The sequence below is a fragment of the Dreissena polymorpha genome, chromosome 7 (assembly GCF_020536995.1).
Source record: "Dreissena polymorpha isolate Duluth1 chromosome 7, UMN_Dpol_1.0, whole genome shotgun sequence".
Classification (NCBI taxonomy): Eukaryota; Metazoa; Mollusca; class Bivalvia; order Myida; family Dreissenidae; genus Dreissena; species Dreissena polymorpha.
In genome coordinates this window covers 106616776-106639389 of record NC_068361.1, presented here as the reverse complement: position 1 = coordinate 106639389, position 22614 = coordinate 106616776, and the positions used below count along the sequence as shown (strand labels likewise).

Below are 22614 nucleotides of genomic sequence, written 5' to 3'. Positions count from 1 at the left end.
ACATCCAAACAAAACTAAATGCATGATATTATCCAGTGCTTATAAGTCTGCAAACACCTTATTACTTAAAATCAACAACATTGTTATTGATCAAGTTGAACATCATAATTTACTTGGTATAACTGTTGACAAACATCTCACTTGGAAACTGCATATAAATAACATCTGTCGAAAGCTCATCTCAAAGCTAGCCTTATTAAAACGCAATAAACCCTATCTAAATTATGAAACAGTGAAGTTGTTTTATAATTCATACATCTTACCACATATGGACTAATGTTGTACAATATGGTGCTCAGCCACAAGATCAAATTTAGAGAAGGTAATTTCGATACAGAAACGTGCTGCAAAAATAATAATGAATAAGCCGTTTTCCTCTCCTTCAATTCCGATTTTCAATAAACTGGTATGGTTGTCATTTGACAATAGGTGTAAATTTCTTGTTGGGACTATAGTGTACAAAGTTTTAGTTGGCTCAATGCCTCCTTATTTTGATGACGTTATTTTTGTATCAAATAACAATACATACTTTCTTAGGTCCACCACCCACAGCGATTTATCATATGGTGCATTTAAAACGAATTACGGAAAGCGTACTTTTTCCTTTTGTGCAAGAAATATATGGAACCTTATTCCAAATAATATAAGACAAGCACCTACAATTATTTCCTTTGAACGGCACCTTAAAAATCATTTGCTACAAACGCAAAACTTTTTTTGATATTGTGGGTTGTATGGATTAAAATACCGCCTTTGGGTATTTTATTCTTCTTCTTTTTGCTTTGTGATTGTCTGTTGTTATGAAAGAATGAAATAACCATTGTTATTATTATTATAATTATTATGATTATTATTATTATTATTATTATTATTATTATTATTATTATTATTATTATTATTACTATTATTTGTATTATTATTATTATTATTATTATTGTAATTATATTACTATTATTTTATATTATTAATATTATTTGTATTAGTATTATTATTTTCATTATATGATGCTTTTGTAATTATTTTAGGGCTGATTGCAGTAGGCTAGTCATTGTTGAGTTATATTTACATATACTGTGTTTTTGAAGACCACATTGTAAATAAGATATGCTATTTCTTAATGTGTTATCTTCGTGAAATAAAGTTATTATTATTATTATTATTATTATCAACGAGGATATGTGTCGTCACTTTTTTAAATAACAGTGAATGTATGTGTTGTTTTGTATAAGATAACTTTTCAGGGCTATATCTCAAATACGATACAATATTTCATCATGAAACTCCATGAGTGTCTTTACGCGTCTTGGCTCACGTAAAACACAATCTCTGAGGGATTTTTGGATGACAGCGACAGTGATAGTGCAGGATTTGCGATGTACAACCAAAAGATAAATTATGACTAACTAAATTGGTTTTAAGCCTCGACTTAAGTGTGGTAAAATGCTTTAGATAGATTTCAAAACACCAGGTTTAAAATGTTATTAAACTAAACCCGATGTCCGTTAAATATATACATTGTATTAAGATAGCTTTCAAAACAGTCACGAACTTCGTTGAGAAAATTCATTCAATCCGCTTTTTGATGTAATAAAAGTGAAACACCAATAGAAACTTGTTATTTTACACGGGCTAATTTACGCACGATCTAACGTCCACATGGCTATCAAAGCACTTTGATATAAAATGAGTCACGAAATGCATTGAGAAATTCAATTAAGCCGCTTTTTAATGTAATGAAAGTTAAACACCAATACAAACGTGTCTTTTTACACGCGCAAATAAACTCGTGATCTACCGACGACGCATTAAATATGAAATGTCCACGAAATGATTTACACCTCTGCATTATGAATTGAAGTCAATCATTAAAACATCATTTCAAAATTCATTATTTGAGCTTTGTTTCTAGGAAAACTGGGCTTAATGCATGTGCGTAAAGTGTCATCCCAGATTAGCCTGTGCAGTCTGCACATGCTAATCAGGGACGACACTTTCCGCTTAAACTTGATTTTCGGTAAGGAGGGAGTTCCTTGAAACTAAAAATACCATTTAAGCGGAAAGTGTCTTCCCTGATTAGCCTTTGCGGACTACACGGGCTAATGTGGGACGACACTTAATGCACATGCATTAAGCCCAATTTTCTCAGAACAAGACACATTTTAAAGAACCTCCTTGTCTTTTATAACATGAACATATACTTTACATACGCAAGCACGTCTTACATCTCATGCGTGCAGTTTGACATGAAAAATATGACGTCAACCGTGCTTAATTAGAGCTTCATTTTGACATAATAATAAATGTGTCAACACTATTTAAACGATGAAATATATAGGTCGTGTTTTGTGGAAAGGGGGTCAAATTCATTATTGCATGTGCGTAAAGTGTCGTCCCAGATTAGTCCGTGCAGTCCGCACAGGCTACTCAAGGACGACACTTTCCGCTTCTATGATATTTTTCGTTTATAGAAAGTTTCATCTTGCAAAAATCCAGTTTAGGCGGAAAGTGTCTTCCCCGATAAGCCTGTGCGGACTGCACATGCTAATCTGAGAAGACACTTAACGCACATGCATTAAACCCCTTTTTTCACAGAGCATCAATGTGAAGTAGTACTATGTACTAGTACTGCGACTTGGGCAGAAACTAGTCTGTGATTGATGAACAAGTTTAAAAGTTAACATTTATTCTCGGTGATTGTTAATGAAGTCGTACTTTTTTAAAATAAAAGAATCGTACATGCTTTTTTCCAAAACAATAGGAATATACAACGCTTTAATGACATAATAAACAATAAATAGAGGCACACCAACTATTCCTGCTGTGTTTGTTTTCTAACATACGACTAATACAATCGCAACCAGATTGCGTTGCCAAGATTTAATATACTAAATATATCAGAAAGGTTTGATATTCGATGGTTAAAATATCAGATTTTACAGATTATCGATGATGACATTTCCAATATTATCTAACAGAGGTGATATCGCCCCATTGGTTCAAAAAGGTACCTTTTTGCACCAAGGGGACCATATATCGTTATACGACTCAACGGTTATTAGCAAGCCTTATTTTAATAATCTTCGGTAAGATTTTGTATCAGATACGTGCATATTTTCAGTAATGCTACTTTGCCAGATGTTCCTGCGACTAAAGATTTAAACACTTTTACGTCGAGGTGAGTTGTCAAAACTGTGTGCTATCGAAAACCGTTAAGCTTAAAACACACGTGCGTCTTAATTTGCCAACCAAGCCTTTAAAGTAAAAGACTCTGTCAACATGGCCTGAAATCAAGTATGACATCACACAAACTTTAATGGATTGTTTGTATTTTTTTAGTATCTGGTGTATTTCGATACATATAAAAACACGTGTACATTGGCATACGTGATTACATGTAATTATAATAACAGCATATGCTGTATTTGATAATTGTGTTTCATAGCTAATTATTAATAAAAAAAGTTGTATTAACAAGGTAGGACAAACACGTTCTAAAGAAACACATTTGGTGCTGGCGCGCTATGTAAACAAACACTAAACCCGTATACTTTTCACTTGACCAGATCAGATGCACTAATGTGATGGTGAAATAGCGAGTAAACCTTAATTATACCCGAGGGCCTGAAACCCAAATGTCACTCACCTGAGATAAAAAGAAATTACCTGTTCTTTGCAGCCCAAGACATCAATGGAACAAATGTTCTAACCAAGTTTCACGAACAACAAATGGCCCCCTGGCTGCCATGTTTTTCAACAGACCTGAACCATTTGTGAACTCGTCCAAGATATCATTGGGTGCAATCATCAGACAAAGTTTCATGACGATCCTACAATAAATGTGGCCTCTACAGTGTTAACAAGGCAAATATTCGTGACGCCCAACGGAAGATAGTATGCTCATAAAGATTTTCACCATGTTTGAAGATTATATTATAAAAACTCATTGAGTAAACTAAATCAAGATTTGATAACAACATTTGTACTCAGCAAGTGTCATTCAGATTTACCTAAAAATATAACTAAAAATATTCACAATGTTTCACTATAAACAACTGTAGACATACAAAAAACTTCCACCCCCAATGAGAGCCTTGTTTTTAAAGAAACGCGAACTATTTTCAGACTCACATTGCAATTATATTTCCAATTAAAAAATCAATAAATCCGTTCTTAGACACAAATTGTTGATAATCACAAAAAAATCCGTACCTCATCAATAAACTGTGTGCCTCAAAAATTATATCTTCTCTTATCTATAGTGCCACACATTAAAGAAATAGCACAACAAGGTATCGAGTTGCTGATCTAAAAATATAACAACAAGATTCACTCAGATGTTTATTGATTTGTGCTCAGGCAGATAATAATGGTCAGTTGGAGTAATTAAGTGTACATTCACGATTGAAATTCAAACAATTCAAGCTTTTAACCTTTTTTTTTGTCCCTTAAGTAATTTTCTGCGAAATAAATATTACTACATTTAACTTCGAGAATATTAAACTAGAGTGTACGCAAGGTTTTACTATAGCCATATCAGAAACAATGCTCCAACCAGCCCAAACCATTTTCAAACTCGTCAAAGATATAATAAGGATGAATCTTCTGACAAAGTGTCATGAAATCGAACAATAAATGTGGCCTCTAGAAAGTTAACAAGGTTTTACAAAAGCCATATAAAGAAAAATTCCCCGCCCCATGGTGGCCATGTTTTTCAAGGAACCGGAACCATTTTCAAACTGATCTTCTGACCAAGTTTCATGATGATCGGATAATAAATTTGGCCTCTAGAGTGTAAACAAGGTTTTACTATAGCTATTTAAGGAAAAATGTCCGCCTACTTGGCGGCCATGTTTTTCAACCAACCGGAACCAATTTCAAACTCATCCAAGATATCATTTGGACAAATCTTTTGATCAAGTTTCATGAAGATCGGATACTAAATGTGGCCTCTATAGTGTTTTACTAAAGTAATATATAGCCATATAAGAAAAATGCCCCGTCGCCTGCTGGCAAGGTTCTTAAAGCAACATGAACCATGATCGAACTTTTCCAAGATATCATTGGGACAAATTCTCAGACCAAATTTTATAATGATTTGAAATCAAATGTAGCCTCTATAGTGTTAACAAGATTTTACTATTGCCATATAAGGAAAAATGCCCCGTCTCTAGCGGCAATGTTTTTCAACCAACCAGCATCATTTTCGAGCTCATTCAAGATATTATTGAGACGAATCTTCTCACCAAGTTTCATGAAGATTGGAAATACATTTGGCCTCTAGATTGTGAACAAGGTTGTTCAAGCAAACGTAACCATTTTCGAACTCATCCAAGATATCATTGCGACCAATCCTCTGACCAAAGGTCATGAAGATTGGACGATATATGAGACCTCTAGAGTGTTAACAAGGCAAATGTTGACGCCGCACAACGCACGACGGACAAAAGGCGTGCACAAAAGCTCACCATTAGCACTCTGTGCTCAGGTGAGCTAATAAAAAATAATAATATCGTGATTTATTGTAGTATAAACACCTTATAATCTGTCTTAATCAGGTGCACATAACGACACGATGATGCCTTTTTGTTTAAACACCTTGTCGTATTATTCTTATGAATTCAAACGTAATGAAATCCTAAGTGACGTTTCTACCAGTATGTTTTTGTGTTTGAATGCATGTTCATAAAAGTATTAAATACATGTTTGAACCGAAATATATTGTCACACACAAAAATTAAAAAAGAGCATTTTGTATCTCGTTTAATCTTTGTTACCTGACCATTTGGCTATTGCTATAAGGAACACTGATATTTTACTATTAACTTCATTATACGAAATATTAACGAGACTTCGGTTTGTCCTATCGTCCGTAAGTCACTGCCGCTTCTTGTAAGGGATTTAAATCAAACTCTGCAAAAATTGATGCAATTTAAATGATTCTTCTTGTGATGATAAATATACATACAGGGTCATGGTATTTTGTTTATTTTTAATGTGCGGAGCATTCATTCACGAGTATTGTAAATATTTTGTGTATTTTGGACGATTACTCTGTACGTAATGAAGAGTATCTTACACCAGTTATTTTGTGATATGTAACACAGAAAGGCAGTGCAGAGTAAAACCATTTCTCTTTCTACTGTATTACAGTGTTATTGTTAGTTATGAAGATTTTAATTTCTGAATAGACTTGTTTGTTTTCTCAAACTTTGAATGCCGAGATCACACTTTCGGGTCGAAAAACTGCATTGGCTTTTTTTAAAAGTCAAACCACTTGTTTAAGTACCGAGTGCATATATGTCCGCAACATCCGGTCAGAATTCGATGAAATTGTAATAATAAATTCATTTCCACTGAAGTGTGCACTGATAGACATTGTTCCGCTTAAATTTATATTATATATTCATAAAAATCTTTTTCAAAACTCCACACCCCCCTTTGTTTAACCATCTAACTGTTTTCCATGCACTTAATATAACGCCACATCCCTCTTAAGAATGGACTCAATAAGCACAATGGCTAAGTACCGCAACTTTAAGACTTTGAAGATATTAAGAACACACTCAGCGAAGACATCTTCAAAAGCGCAGTCTCAAGCACTATCTGACAAGCATTAAATAGTTCAATTACAATTGTATCGTTCATATACTGTGTAATTATTGTTCAGTGTGTTTGTGCGTAAAAAGAACTAAAAACTGATCCATGAGTTAACTGCTAACATTGTTATTTTTATTTGAAGAATAAACAAAACCATTACATGCACAAGAAATTTATGACAATTGGTCACATACCTTGAAGCAACAATAAGAGTTATTTCCCGTCTATGAGCGGGAGCCTCACTGTATGTTTGCATTGCGAGAAAATATCCCGTACAAGCATCAAACCTTAATATGACTAAAAGGTATTGCACTGACGCCAGGTTCATGGCACAAAAAAACAACAACCAAATACGTTTCATTTAAAATGTTTTAATTAATTCATGGTATGGCGGTAGATATGCAATCTGATCTTTACGTGTATTTGATGTCTAGCATTGTAAATCAATTTATACTTTTCTCCAGCAGCTGAAACAACATGCAGACAAATCAGTTAAACAACATTATTTTCTGTTAAAAATAAAATAAATATGCTAATTCGTTCAAAATGATGAGGTATTTGATATTAATTTAATTTACATTATAACATTTCTTAAATATAACACAAAAAACAACAATGACTGCATCCATAAATGGATGTCACATTATATATCACGTATAGATATAAATTGTTATGTAAAAGCATAATACATATATTTCATAAATAAGTACTGAATGCACTAAATTCATTATTACAACATTAAGCAAATATTGACATCTCGTTCACAATTTGTACACACAAAAAATCGACATAAAATTGAATTCATTTAAAAAAAAATTACCAAAATAAATGTACATGTGTGTGCATACAGACGTACACCACAATGCTCCAAATATTGTGTTTTGCGGAATAAAGATGAAAATGATCTATATGAATCTAACTTTAACAAAACCTAGTCTATAGGCTTTTGATCATAATATTGTTCATAGCAGGTCCAAACACAAAACATGCGACAACTGCATGCATATAACTGAAACTTATTCTTTACTATTGATAAACAATACATTAAAAGCATGTTGGTTTTATAATTCAAGTGTCAAGATTTTTGGAACCGTTAACAAACAACTGAAAGAAATCGACTGACGATGGGGAAGGCGTTAAAAGGTTAGCAAATAAAAATTAAGGATGCAATTTCCAGCTAACCGGCAATACCATAATACTACACGTCGTAGATTCTCAACCAAAAATATCGTTTCATCTCCGAGTTGTCGTAGCAAAAGTTAATGGTCCCTTTCTTCTGGGGGTCTAAACGGGATTCCCATTTTTATAAACACCGATTTTTCCGTGGGGTTGGCACTGGGGTACCTTCGTAGATCTTTTCTGTCCCCTGAAATTGGAATAGAACATATTTGCACATAAACTTTACAGTTTTTTTAGTGTTAAACATAATAATAATAATAATACAAAATACATGAATATAGTAAGTGGATTAAGCAGAAATGTTATAAAATAGTAATGGAAAAACTTTACAGATAATTTAACAAAATTCGTTTTATGTCGCATGTTAACAGTGTATTTAGCTATACATGGAACCTTTTAAAACATGAATGTATTTATAATCCATGAAGTAAAACAGTTATTGTAATTTGGAGGAGCATAAAATAATACAATTCGAATCCAAACCACTTATTATTCAAGTAGCAACGGCACAATGAAGAATTATACCGGTAATTATACTTCGTGTATATGTATCAGCATATGGTCTATAATCAGTAAAATATAACAACACTAATAATTGCAACACATAAAAATAATTATAATTTCGAAGAAGCACACCCTGATCTTTTCTGTTCCCTGTAATTGGACTTATCAACTCTGGCGTTATAGTGTAAAAAAATGCTGTTTGAATACTCTATATGCGATTGTGACAAATTAACATAAATAGCTTTACATACGGTCTTTAAGGCATATTTGAAATACCAAGTTGCGTATTTATTTATTGACTTTACACACTGACACATTAAACCGGTCGATTCTGTTTTTCACAAAGATAATTTTGGCAAATCCAAACGCATGAGTAATAAGGAATACAAGTGTGAAAAACATATTTGGGATATATATTCTTGCTCCTTTTTTCTTCAAATATCTCAAGAAAGCAGTGACTTTTCACAAAGGCTTTCGTGAATAATTTTGACAAATCATGTAGATTCATATGCCAATGTTGATATGTATCCCACATGAACGTTAGCTCTGTTATTTGCCCATACATTTCACTTTTCTGATACGAGGCTTGCAGTGATACAATTTCAAGGCTGTAATAGCACGTTTGACACGTGTACTGACGTGAACATAGAAAGAACGACTAGTATACTGCCTATTGAAGTACTTATCAAGCGGTGGAAACGTTTTTCACTCGAGCTTACGAAAACAAACTTTTATAGTGATACGACTACATTTAATTTGACACTACACGCTTCGCACCTATATTTGAATAAAAACACACATGTATCACGGACCCTTGATGATATATACGCTCCGTGCATGTATCGATACTTCTTCATACGCACTAGTATAGTCACTTGTTTTGTTGACAAAGGCTTACGTAGATACAAGTGCTCAGGAATTTATGGTTAACAGCGACAGTGATAGTGTAGGATACGAGTTGTAAAATCAAAAGATAAACTAGGTCTAACAAGGTTGGTTTAAGCCTCCACTTAGTGTGTTAAAATGTTTAGAAAAATTATAAATTACCAGTTTTCAAATATGATTAAAGCAAATCTGGTGTGTGTAAAATAAATTACAATATATTTCTAATAAATGAATATGAGACATACACAAAATGAGAACTAATTGTACGCTTGTTCATTACAAACTATTTACAAGTTTGGTGCATATTGTTTTGATACTTTTATGATATATTTATAAATAGTATGCATTGTGTATGTATATATGAATTTCTGAATAAAAGCTTAAAAACAACAACAAAGAAAAGGATAAATAAATATATTTCCAATAGGACTTGGCTATGATAGCACTTTGATATAAAAGAAGTCACGTTCTACGCTGAGAAATGTCAATATAGCCGCTTGGTGATGTAATAAAAATTGAACACCAATAGAAACGTGTCATTTTACACGAGCACATATACACGTGAGCTACCGACGACGCGATAACATCTAACGCCAACGAATTGATTTACACCTCTGCATTATGAAGGGTAGTCAATAATTAACACATAATTCACACTTCATCTCTGTATTCGTTATTTTAATTAGACCTACGCGTCTTCCATTCAAATAGTATGCCTGTATTGGTATTTTTAAATAATGCCTAATTGTCTTTCATAACGAAAACATAACATACGCAACTACGTATTATACATCATGAGTGCATTTTGACTTGAACAACGAGGTCGTATTATTGTGACGTCAACGGGGCACAACTAAAGCTCCTTTTTGACATATTAATAAATGTGCCAACACTGCTTTAAGCGAGTTAACTCATTAATGTGTCATCACTGTTATAAACAATGAACTATTAGTGCAAGCGGATTTATACTTTTTATTTTATGCTTTCCGGTGGTTTATAGAGAAATATCAGTGAATTAAAACTGATAATTTCACTGTTTCAAACAATGAAAATTACCAGTGAAAATTATCGATAATTTTCACTGTTTACAGTAAAATGACGTCATTTTTTTGACGAAATGACGTAATTATTTCAGCGAAATTCTTTTGTTAAACTCTTTAACCATGTATATAAACTGTGAAACAAAGCATAAAATAAAAAGAAAATTTGTTGAATTCGGTGGAATATCGATTTTAATTCACTTGTGATCATAAAAATATATATTTACACTAGTGGCTGCGCCACTCGTGAATATATTTTTTTTTATGATCACTCATGAATTAAAATCGATAATCCACCGAATCCAACAAATATCCTCTATGCATTCAATTATTGATTCGAATGTTTATATGTAATTTAATTCCAATCCACGAAAATGTGAGCATTGTGACATAATACGAGCGACTAAATCAACAAAGATGCTAATCCTACTGCTGCTTCCCCTAATGCTTATTCTCATTCTGCTTCCTATTCAATCACTCCTCCCCCACCCCTCGAGCTACTACAAATAACAACAAAAAAATACTACGACTACTAATTCGATTACTTACAGTTATACTTGTATTAGAACTACATCTTGCTATTACTTCTTCGACTGCTGCTACCACCACCACTTATTTCTACTACTGCTGCTAAAACAACAAAAACCTATTACAATTACTACAACTGAATTACTGATAGTAGTAGTATTACTTCGTATTGGACGGAAACTACACCGAGACTGATGAACAATATTTTTTCAACATATGAGCCTCGCTATGTGAAAAGGGGGTTTAATGCATGAGCGAAAATGCGTAAAGTGTCGTCCCACATCAGCATGTTCATGCCGCACAGGCTAATCAGGGACGTCACTTTCCGCCTAAACTGGTTTTTCGTCAAGGAGAGTATACCTTTTAACGAAAACTACAATAAAAGCGGAAAGTGTCGTCCCTGGTCAGCCTGTGCGGACTGAACAGGCTAAGCTGGGACGACACTTTACGCACATGCAATAAACCGCTTTTTCACAGAGAACGGTCCATATATAATTGTTTACATAAGGGTCTTTCGAATATATTACCGATAAATGAGCGGTGTTACAATCGACGAGTTTACTGCAATTTAACTAGTATCCATTTTAATAAGGGAATGACACATGTTTGTTTTCCACAACACTGGGAATACGCATCGATTTAAAGACGTACTAAACGAAAAAAATAGAAGCGCACATAAAGATAAAGCTGTATTTTTTATACAGTAGCTTAAACCACAGATAGCTTTGCCAAGTTAAAATATTATAAATGTATTAGACAAGTCAAACTGTTATCAAAGTCATGCAATTGTATGCACATTTTTAATTTCAGAACAAGAGCTGTCCCCGAAAAACGCTTTGATGGAACTTATGAGCATTTTTCGAAACCTAAACGCAGATTTCGAAACCTAAACGCGGTCCCTAAGTTCAAGGTCACAGTCAAAAGGGTCGCAATTTGTGTGCGTATGGAAAGGCCTTGTCCATATACACATGCATACCAAATATGAAGGTTTCATCTTAAGCGGCATAGAAGTTATGAGCATTTCTCGAAACCTAAACGCAGATTTCGAAACATAAACGCGGACCTTCAGTTCAAGGTCAAGGTCAAAGGGGTCAAAATTTGTGTGCGTATGGAAAGGCCTTGTCCATATACACATGTATACCAAATATGAAGGTTACATCTGATGCGACATAGACGTTATGAGCATTTTTCAAATAAGTGTGACGGACGGACAGACGGACAGAAAGACGGACAGTGTGATCACTATATGCCTTTCTTCGGGGGCATAAAAATACGTATTTTAAATCTTTGTTCTGTACGTATGATCAATTATGACATTTAAAACGTTATCTAACAACGGCGGAATACCGTTACATGACGCAACAGTCATTAATAAGCCTTTTTAGTAATTCCCTTTAACATTTTGGATCAGATGCGTGTTAATAGTCAACGATGCTTCTTTCACGCCAGTTCCTGCTGCTATAAGTTAGTTATAAACACCATACCATCGTGATAACGGCCTGCTATCAGAAACATGAATGCTTACAACACATGGGGTTCTCAATTTTCAAACAAAGCCAAAGTCAAAGGCTCTGTCAAGAAGGACGTCATCTCTCTACGACATCGCAGGAAGTTTACTTATTATTTTTTATTATTTAGTATTCAGGGAATGTGATATATCAAATGAATCAAATGAAACACATGTACATGGAAACACATGATTATCTCTGATTACAGTCAGCGCTTTATTTAATAATCGTGTTTCATAGCGAATTAGTTGAACAGCCGCGATATTTACATGCAAGGACAAACACGTTCGGCAAAAAGCACAACACAATTAGCACATGCGGGTATGTAGTGTTAGGCGCACACTCTCAACACGTGTATTTTTTATTTGACCACATTAGATGCACCAATATTAATGTGATAATGAAGTAGCGAGGAAACCTTTAATTATTTCCACCGGTGGATAGCGCGTGGCTATGATATTAATGATTAAAAACATCATTTTGAATGAAAAATAATCAAATTATAACGAAAAATCAACTTTACAATCATATATAAATAAATGTATATATATACATGGGGATTTCACATTATGTCTGCTTCATTGTGCACCGTAGCTTGGCGCACACGCCGAAGTCTTCAATGTCTGTCTGTCTGTCTGTTTGTATGTCTGTGTATCTGGTTGTTTATGCATATCTTTCTCCATTTATATATATATATATATATATATATATATATATATATATATATATATATATATATATATATTCGAAGTTTTATTCATAAGCATGATCACGTAAAAGTGTAAACGCCAATAATATACTCACTTGAAATATAATTAATATACACTTTAAAGGGTCCGCGCCCAAATTTATTTTTTAAGTTACCGATGCCCTTGCGCAAATCTGTTATTATCTCTTACATACAATAATTTGTAATCATATTCCCCGTGTACGTACATTCCTGACGACGCCAACATTCAAGGAATTCTCGGACAATGACATTCCCATCTTCTTCACCAGATGACGCAACGAGCGATTGAAATGGGCGGAGCCTGTGAAGTATACCAGCGCGCATGCGTCTTCGTCGTATGGCACAACGATGATATCCAGGCGTCAATGCTGAAACATTTAATGCGTTTGGAACGCTTACATGTTAGTTTAACTAATGAGCGACCGCATGGTGTGGTATTACACTATGTGTTTAAGCAAATCATGGCCATAAGAAATGTCCTGGCGCAGTTAAGGGACCATCGGTATATTTTTAATACAACAACAAAAACATCTATTAGGTTTTAATTAAGCATGATAATTGCTTTTAGCCAAATGCATAAAAACATAAGTGTAATGACATGGATAATAATAATTATGAAAATAAAGTAATGGTAGAAGTAAACAAAGATTCAACTGATTCATAACATGTGATATGTTCCTTTAACATCGATAATGACAGTTTCTTATAAAAATAATGAGATAAACAATACACTATTCTACGTCAAATTCTGAGAAAAATTGTTTAGTATAGCAATACACCATATGCAGAATAAATCGTCTGGGATTCGATGAATGTTATGGAATTTTTTTACGAAATACATACATTTTGTATTTTGAACAAAAGTGTATTTTCAATATGAGTTGTCGCATATGGTTTTTGTTTTCGTTTTAAAATTCTTATGATGCTTTCAGTTTTATCAGTACTATGAAAAGTCACATTTTTTGCCAACGTTTGTCTTTTTATCACTTAAAAATAGGCCTGACAAAAGGCATGTTTTGTATAAACCCGCCAAAAAAAAATACATAAGGCAATTACTGTGTTCTTTTCTCTTTCGTTATCATTCCAACTGGGCGACGACTTTTATTTTTCAACATACACATTCAAGACGTAATGACTATACTTTTACTTGTCAGTATGTCAACAAAACACAAACATTTACTTTGTAGAGGTTTCAAAAACATGGGTATAAATGCTCATTGTAATAAACTAACGTAATTTACCGTTAAAAACAGTAACAAAAGAGCAAGGTATACATTTACGTTCATTTTAATAATAACGTATGCCAACAAATTCAAGCCGAAACCATTGATGTGGTACAATATCGCTTCATATAATTTAGTGACCTATATATAATGCATATGTTCAATATGTCACGTATTTTCTTATTGTGAGAATACGAAACTATACAAGACTCATATTTCTACAATTCTCTTTGATCAGTGACAACCCACGCATACTATAAATGTCAATTGTATGCAATGTATGCAGTTGTTTTCTGATTAATATTCAGTCGCAAATCTTCGCTAATATTTCATGGAGACAGCTGTGCGGGAACAATGGTATACGAAAAACAGGAATGGATAGGATGATACTAGGAAGAAAAGTAAATAATAGCATTACCGTAATTCAGTGATTCATTTTGAAATCTACATCAATGAGTCCCTGGGATATTTTGAAACAATGGGTCCAAACTGAAAACAATGGGTCCCAGATTGTGTCTTAGTAAATTCGTTACAAATAATCTACTTAACATGATACGCCTTAGCCAGGGGTTCTTTTATGCAATTTTACAGCTAAAAAAAGAAATAGGTTTATAGCAACTAAATTCTTTATTTGTTTTACTTTAAATAACAAACAGTGAAACATATATCATCTTAAACAGAGAACTTTTAACTTATTTAACAATTTGGACTGACTAGAGTTTTAATAATTTGGAGGACTAGTGTTAATAATTTTTTGGTCAAAATTATCCCTTTCAAACAGTGTGACAAAAGACAATTTCTGCTTTGATCAAAAGGTTTAAACCTTCAATAAATATTTAGTGTAACAACAATCATACTGTATTTAAGGTGTATAGCCTTCTCGCCTTGTTTTTCTTCATACAGGGTGAGCTTTTTCCATAAATTCATCCCTGACAAAATTGCACAACTTCACTCTCATAAATTTGTCTTCGTTCCTTACAGTTAAACTGTTCCTGAATTTGGTCAAGACCTTATTTTGTTCATAAAAAACCCTCTCGGATCCTGCAGTATGAACAGCAGAAGTCTGTGTTGTTATATGTACTTACATTCGACGTTACATAGGACGGAATGCTGAAAGATCTGTATCACTGTTATGTATGTACCGTATAAAAATAAAAGATGCTGTTTATTTCAGAACTTGCACATTTGTAATTGTCACTTTAGAAAAAACAACAATGATCAATTAATCCAGAAAATTATAATAACATCGCTTTACAATATAACTGTCTGCGCTCACAACAGACGAACACAAAATGTGTTTTCCGCCGTTTATTCTTCACCTTTAACCAAATGTTTTACATCGAGGCTGCGTTATCGATAAATATCTACACACTGAGCGAGTTTAAATTGTTGAGGATCAATTTTGAAAACCTTTTTTGGTGGCATTTTCTTTGTTTACCATCCGGGACAGCAAATTAAACGTCCAATGAACTTTTAATAAAACGCCGTAACTGATTGGATAATTGATATATTTCAACCAATCAAAATACGCGTATTACATTCTGAATGTAGTAATGTTACTTCCGTTCTACTTTTCAAAACGGTGTTAACATGTGTTTCGCTTATCTCCACAAATTGAACTCGGTATCATGTACCACTTTGACGATGTTGAAAATCGGACTTTTGAAACAATGCGTCACGAGTACGCATATGTTTGAGAATGATGCGTCCCCAGAAAAAAACGTGCGTCTGGCACGCGGGACGCACATCAAAATGAATCAATGCCGTATACGGAAGATGTTCAAATGATAACAAGAACTTCGTCATAACAACATGTGTTATAATTGACGTATTAATACTCACGGCCATTTTCAGCGCTTAAATCCTAGCTCCACGAATGCATACGGTGACAATACAAGGAAAAACAAATAAAGCATTACCGTATATTTAAGATTTGTCGCATTATTCAAATAAATACGTTATAACGTTATTTGTATGAATACAAGCATTAACCTTCAACCCCGTTTTCAATGCCAACATGATATGGTTTGTATTCTACATTTTATGCGTTTGTTCATTGCTGGGACTAGGACCATTTGATAGAAATCAAAACCTCTGTAATTTGAATGGTTCCAACCAAAGCTCTAATCATATTGACCGATAGCGCAAGCGATCGTTGTGTGAAATGGGTAATTCTCAATCGTTTTGTGTTTTATTCTCGATAAAACAGGCACTGTCTTTGCTTAACAGTTTAGCTAGTTTATGAAAAGTGGAGAGCATCAATATATACCGGTACTCGATGCTTTCATGGCAATTCGAAAACACGATGACAGTTCTTCACGTAGGCTAATTATAGTGACCGCTAATACACTCTAAAAACTGTATGGCATTTATAAGTATACATATATTTTTAATTGTTTTATCTTATAAAGCTACATTTGGATGAGACAAATACTGTCACGTGAAAGCTTCGTGAAAGATGTGATTGACGTAATACTAGTTGCAAAGTACGAGCAAATACATATAAAGCAATATAATCTATATGAATGTAATATTTGACAGAAAGGAATATTTGTTCATGGTGTCTGATATTACGGTATAGGTATACCTTGCTGTTCTCTCCTGGCAACTTGCACACGCCAAGGTATTTCTTCTGGTTGCCGTTATCTTCAGCCGTGAAAAGGTCGTCCGTCAAAAATCCTGCAAAATATATCATATTTGTCTCCATTGTCTTTTTTCATTTTGAGTTCAGCTATTCAAGCCAATCGCGGCGATCTATTAACTCTTTTCATTTTGGGAAAAGATTGCTGAAGAAAGTTGCCAATCATAATTATCCAAGTGCACATACTCACATTACTAAAGCTATTAACGGTGCGGCGGCGACGCGTGGTGATACATAACAGTAATTTACAGTTTCCCAGTTTAATGAGTCAAAATTAATTAATTCGCACGCATTGCAATCGGGAAAAACACATGTAGGAAAATAATAACATGTGCGTACAATCGTCATGGTTGTTTATGTAAGTTATTTGTGAATGGGATTAAAAAGCTTTTACCACTAAAATTATCTAATAGAAAGCCATTAACTGGAAGAATTAAAGTGGTTCCATGTCACATTTATTTCGTCAAAAGAAAAACAATATTTTATCGAGTATTTTAGACTTGAACTACCATAAACGAATCACAACTACTGACAAACGGCAGTCTTTGATGTTGTGTCAGAAATGGAAAGTTGTTAACATCAAATACAATGGCTATATAATTTATTTTAAAGGGGAGGGCGGGAGTGGGACAAAAACAGTCATACTTTTTCCTCTGAAATATGGAGTGGAACTTCCGATCCTAATGCCTTATGCGATAAATATTGAACAGTGGAAAAACGTTTTATTGACGATCCAATAAAAAACTGTACATACTCTAGTGTTGTGTAATTGAAATGAGCTAAGCAGGCAGTGAAAAACTTAGCGTGTTTCCTATGCGAGGTGACGTTATGTAAATAAAGACCCCCCCCCCCCTCCCTAAAATCAGACAATCCGATTATCGTGTAAATTTAAACAAGAGGGCCTGAAAGACCGAAAGTCGCTCACATTGAATACAAAGGAACTGATCTGTTCTGTGCAGCCCAAGATATAATTAGAACAAATACTCTTACAAAGTTTCATGCAGAGTGAACTAAAATGCCCCCTTGTGGCCATGTTTTTCAAAAGACTGGAACCATTTTCGAACTCATCCAAGATATTATTAAAACAAATGTACTGGGATGACAATTTATGCATATGCATTAAGCCCTGTTTTCTCAAAATGAAGCTTAATTTATATTTTTTATTAATGATTAAAAAACAAGAGATGTGTCCGTCAGAAACACAATGCCCCCTTCTGCGCCGCTTTGAAATAAAGTTTGTATTTATCATTTGTCAGGTATAGAAATCATCTCCTTTTACAGCTTATTAGCTTATTACTTCCTTTGGATTTCGTCCAATCCAACCGGGGGGGGGGGGGGGTCTGTAGACAGTCAAAATGACCAAGTCAAACATCAATGACAACCAAGGCCTGTGGTTTATCAAAGAGATCATAGCCAGAGGTTATCACGTACCTATAGAAATGAGTCCAGATGTATGTAATGAACCCTACTATTCACAAGTTAGTACAGTAAAAAATGATAATTATATCATTAAAAAAAACTTTGACAAATCATTCATTTGAGTTATAAATATTCGAATAAAAAATCTGGACAGTAACTGTAAAAAGAAGTTAAATTTTTGGTAAGTATATATTTAATATGACATTTAATTATATAAATTACTTCCCTTGAAAATAATAGTCTCTAACAAATCTCTATTTTTAGTAGCAAATAATTAAAAGCCATTCTCTAGTTTTAGTAGCAAATAATTAAAAGCCACTACCGTGACTGTAGATTCACCACTCAATGTGCAGCTCCATGAGATACTCATGCATGCCAAATATCAAGTTGCTATATTTAATATTAAAAAATTATCTCCCTTAAAGCTTATTACTTCCCTTTGATTTGTATTTTTTACCTTAGACCTTGAAGGATGACCTTGACCTTTTACCACAATTTGTTTGTCAGAAACACAATGCCGCCTACTGCGCCACTTTGATTTATTAAAAAATATATATATAATTTGGCAGGTCAGATTATTATGTCCATTTAAAGCTTATTACTTCCCTTGCATTTGTTTTTTATCCTTAGACCTGGAAGGATGATGTTCACCTTGGAATTTTACCACTCAAAATGTGCAGCTCCATGAGATACACATGCATGCCAAATATCAAGCTGTTATCTTCAATATTTAAAAAGTTATGGCCAATGTTAAAGTTTTTTCGGACGGACGGACACACTGACATACTGACGGACAGTTCAACTGCTATATGCCACCCTACCGGCATAAAAACAAACATCTGGACCTGTGCTTTAAGTCACACTCTTTATAAATTTGAATGGGTTGTGTTCATTTAAAACTTGCAATATAAAAAGCTATAAGATAATTTTTATTTGTGGGTGAAGCTCACAAATAATGCAGACGCAATTTTGCAAATCAGTATGCCTTAGCTACGGTAGGGCCCGTGACCCATGACTGCCTGTGTGGATAACTCCAGTCAAATTAAGCAGACGACAAATGCTTAAATCGTTTTTGTTTATACTTAACTGGTACACTGCAGCAGACGACAGCCTGTAATTTTGTAAACAATTGGTTTAAGAGCTTGTGGGACATATTGACCAGTCTAGTGTTTATAACAGCTTGTGCGATGATATTGGTAAGTTTATCATTGAAATATGTACATATTTGGCAGCTTCCAGGGAAAACAGGGCTTTATGCTGCATTAAAAGTCTGTCATGTGGGCAAAATTATTTCTTAATAATTTAAAGAAAATAGATAAAGTATTAGATACACATATCACAACATCTACATGATTATAGACTTATAATTCTTTAGCAAGGCAACCACAATTCTGAAGATGGTTGCCAGTGATGCGACCAATTGTGAAAAAAAAGACATATTGTTGTTATTTTCTATAAGTTATCTCCAAACATAAATATGAGGATAAACAGTCACACACATCTCGACCTGTGATTTAGGACACATTATTTAAAATTTGAATTGGTTGTGTTCATTTCAAACTTGCGATATAAAAGGCTATAACATAAGTTTGAAAACTGAGTTGCTTCTAAGATTATGTAATTGCGAACAAATTTAGTGCATTCAGCGCTTTGATTTAAACTGGGTTTCGTCTAAACTTATACAACAGCGAACACCTACAATGCCTTCAGCGCTTTGATTTGTGGAGTGATATAGGTTTTGTGCCCAAAACATTTGGGTGCCACTGATATTTTTTGATGGAAGGGAGTGGATGTTTCGCCCCACTGATACATATTATAGTTGTATACAATATATATGCACCGAATACAATCTTTTGAATGTTAAATACATGTATTATGAATATAATGTTACTGTCGAATAAATATATTCAAATATGTTTAATGTATTACAAAATTGTGTATCTACGGCCAATATAAATAAAATAAAGTTTTTGTGACTTTTAATTATCAGTGTCATGGCGTGAACAGTTAATTGACCCTTTATTAAAGAAATAAGTCATATTTATGTAGTTTATCACAATACAATAAGAACTTACAAAAGTCGTTAGTCATTTATTTCTGGAATGCTTATTATTAATAAGCGAATTGCAAATCAAACATGCACCTGTAATGTCAATCCAATTATTTATGAGCGACTTAAAAACAATTAATTAGCGACACAGGTCTTTAACGACTAATTAGTTAACACTAGTATTCGTGTAACTTTCAGTGATATGGGGCATTAGTCATTTTCGTTTACGCCAGAAAACCCACTGACATAATTGTTAGATCATTGAAATAATGTTATACAGCCATATCAAATGACAATATACGTAAGAAAGTACAGTGTACATGTCAGCTTAACGCTCACCTTATTATATGAAATGACAGCTCATACTATCTTTTCGCTAGTAGTCCTATGCGTCAGGTCTAGCGACGATAATGAGGGGTTGAAACAGGTCATATATTTGCCCGCGAGCAAACTGATGACTGCGGTAAACTAAGTCGCACCATGACTAAGATATACAGAAAGATAAAATACACTGGAATGTGAGAAACATACCCAGCAATAACATTTTTCAAAGGCGATGAAAAGTTACTATCAAAACCGAATCGATAGTATACATTACACTCGGGTGAGATGTATGTATGGCTTCTGATAAAGTTTAAATTTCCTCTTTAACCATCAGACTTTGTTAGTAGTACTCATTTGCCATGGACGTGAGATTTGATAAAATTCATTACAGACACTGTCTATGATACTACATACAAAAACACATGTACTTCATGAGATAGGGCCTATTCAAATCGATGGCTGGGCGTAAAAGAAGTAGGACCACTTATAAAGGTTTTTTTGCAATGTACTTCATGAGAAAGGGACTATGCAATGTACTTCATGAGATAGGGACTATGCAATGTACTTCATGAGATAGGGACTATAAAATGTACTTCATGAGATAGGGACTATGCAATGTACTACATGAGATAGCGACTATGCAATGTACTACATGAGATAGGGACTATGCAATTTACTTCATGATATAGGGACTATAAAATGTACTACATGATATAGGGACTATGCAATGTACTTCATGAGATAGGGACTATGCAATGTACTTCATAAGATAGGGACTATAAAATGTACTACATGAGATAGGGACTATGCAATGTACTTCATGAGATAGGGACTATGCAATGTACTTCATGAGATAGGGACTATGCAATGTACTACATGAGATAGGGACTATGTAATGTACTTCATGAGATAGGAACTATAAAATGTACTACATGAGATAGGGACTATGCAATGTACTTCATGAGATAGGGACTATGCAATGTACTACATGAGATAGGGACTATGCAATGTACTTCATGAGATAGGGACTATGCAAATCAATAATTGGGCGTAAAAGAAGTGATGGACAACATATTAAGGCTTTTAATAAATAATGAAATGACACACACTAACAAACCAGCTCTAGCAAGTAAGGGAATCAAACACATTACAGTTTGTATTCTCATTACTTCTCATACATATTTTTTTTCCTTAAAGAAAAAAATAATTAAATCAAACGTGGAAAGTCATAAGAAGTATGAAAAGGTCAAAGTCAGTGATTTGCAATGAAATAGAGCGCACACCAAATGCAAGGGAATGACGTCTAAAAAATAATTGCCAATAAGGCTCATGTACTTGAGAGCGCATGTAAACAATAGAAAATGTAACCCTGTGATTATTAGATTTTCATAATTGACTAACAAACTGAGTTAATCAAAAAGCTGAAGGCACTAAATTTGTTCGCTGTTGTATAATCTTAGGCGCAACTCAGTTTTCAAAAGTATGTTATAGCTTTTTATATCGCAAGTTTGAAATGACCACAACCCATTCAAATTTATAAAGAGTTAGTCTTAACACACAGCTCGATATGGGTTTTTTTTCAAATCATTGATACAGCTAATCAGTATGCACATGCTAATTTTATTTGACATGCATTAAGCCCCGTTTTCCCTAAAGGCAGCCAATATGTACAGATTTCAATGATAAACACTAGACTGACCAACGTTGTCTTACAAGCTGTTGAATACACACTATGTAGTGTACAAGTGAGAACAGGAAGATGCGGTGGTTAGAGCAGACGCTTTAAGCTTTCGTAGTCTGCTTATATTCAATGGAGTTATCCACACAGAGAGTCCCGGGTTACGGTTCCTACCGTAGCTAAGCCCATACTGATTTGCAAAATTGCGTCTGCATTATTTGTGAGCTGACGCCGATGTTTTGTTGAAACGAATGCCTGCTAGAATATTGAAACCCGACTGTTGATATTAAAGTTATAATATTTCAGAT

General features: G+C 33.9%; 1 long non-coding RNA gene across 1 annotated transcript; it reads right to left on the bottom strand.

The window, feature by feature from the left end:
- Positions 1-7904: 7904 nt before the first annotated feature.
- On the bottom strand, positions 7905-16875 carry LOC127837021 (uncharacterized). The gene is made up of 3 exons (XR_008029045.1): positions 16782-16875; positions 13178-13339; positions 7905-7963 (listed from the first exon to the last, which is right to left on the bottom strand). It is a non-coding gene; the product is annotated as an uncharacterized LOC127837021 (long non-coding RNA).
- Positions 16876-22614: the final 5739 nt, after the last annotated feature.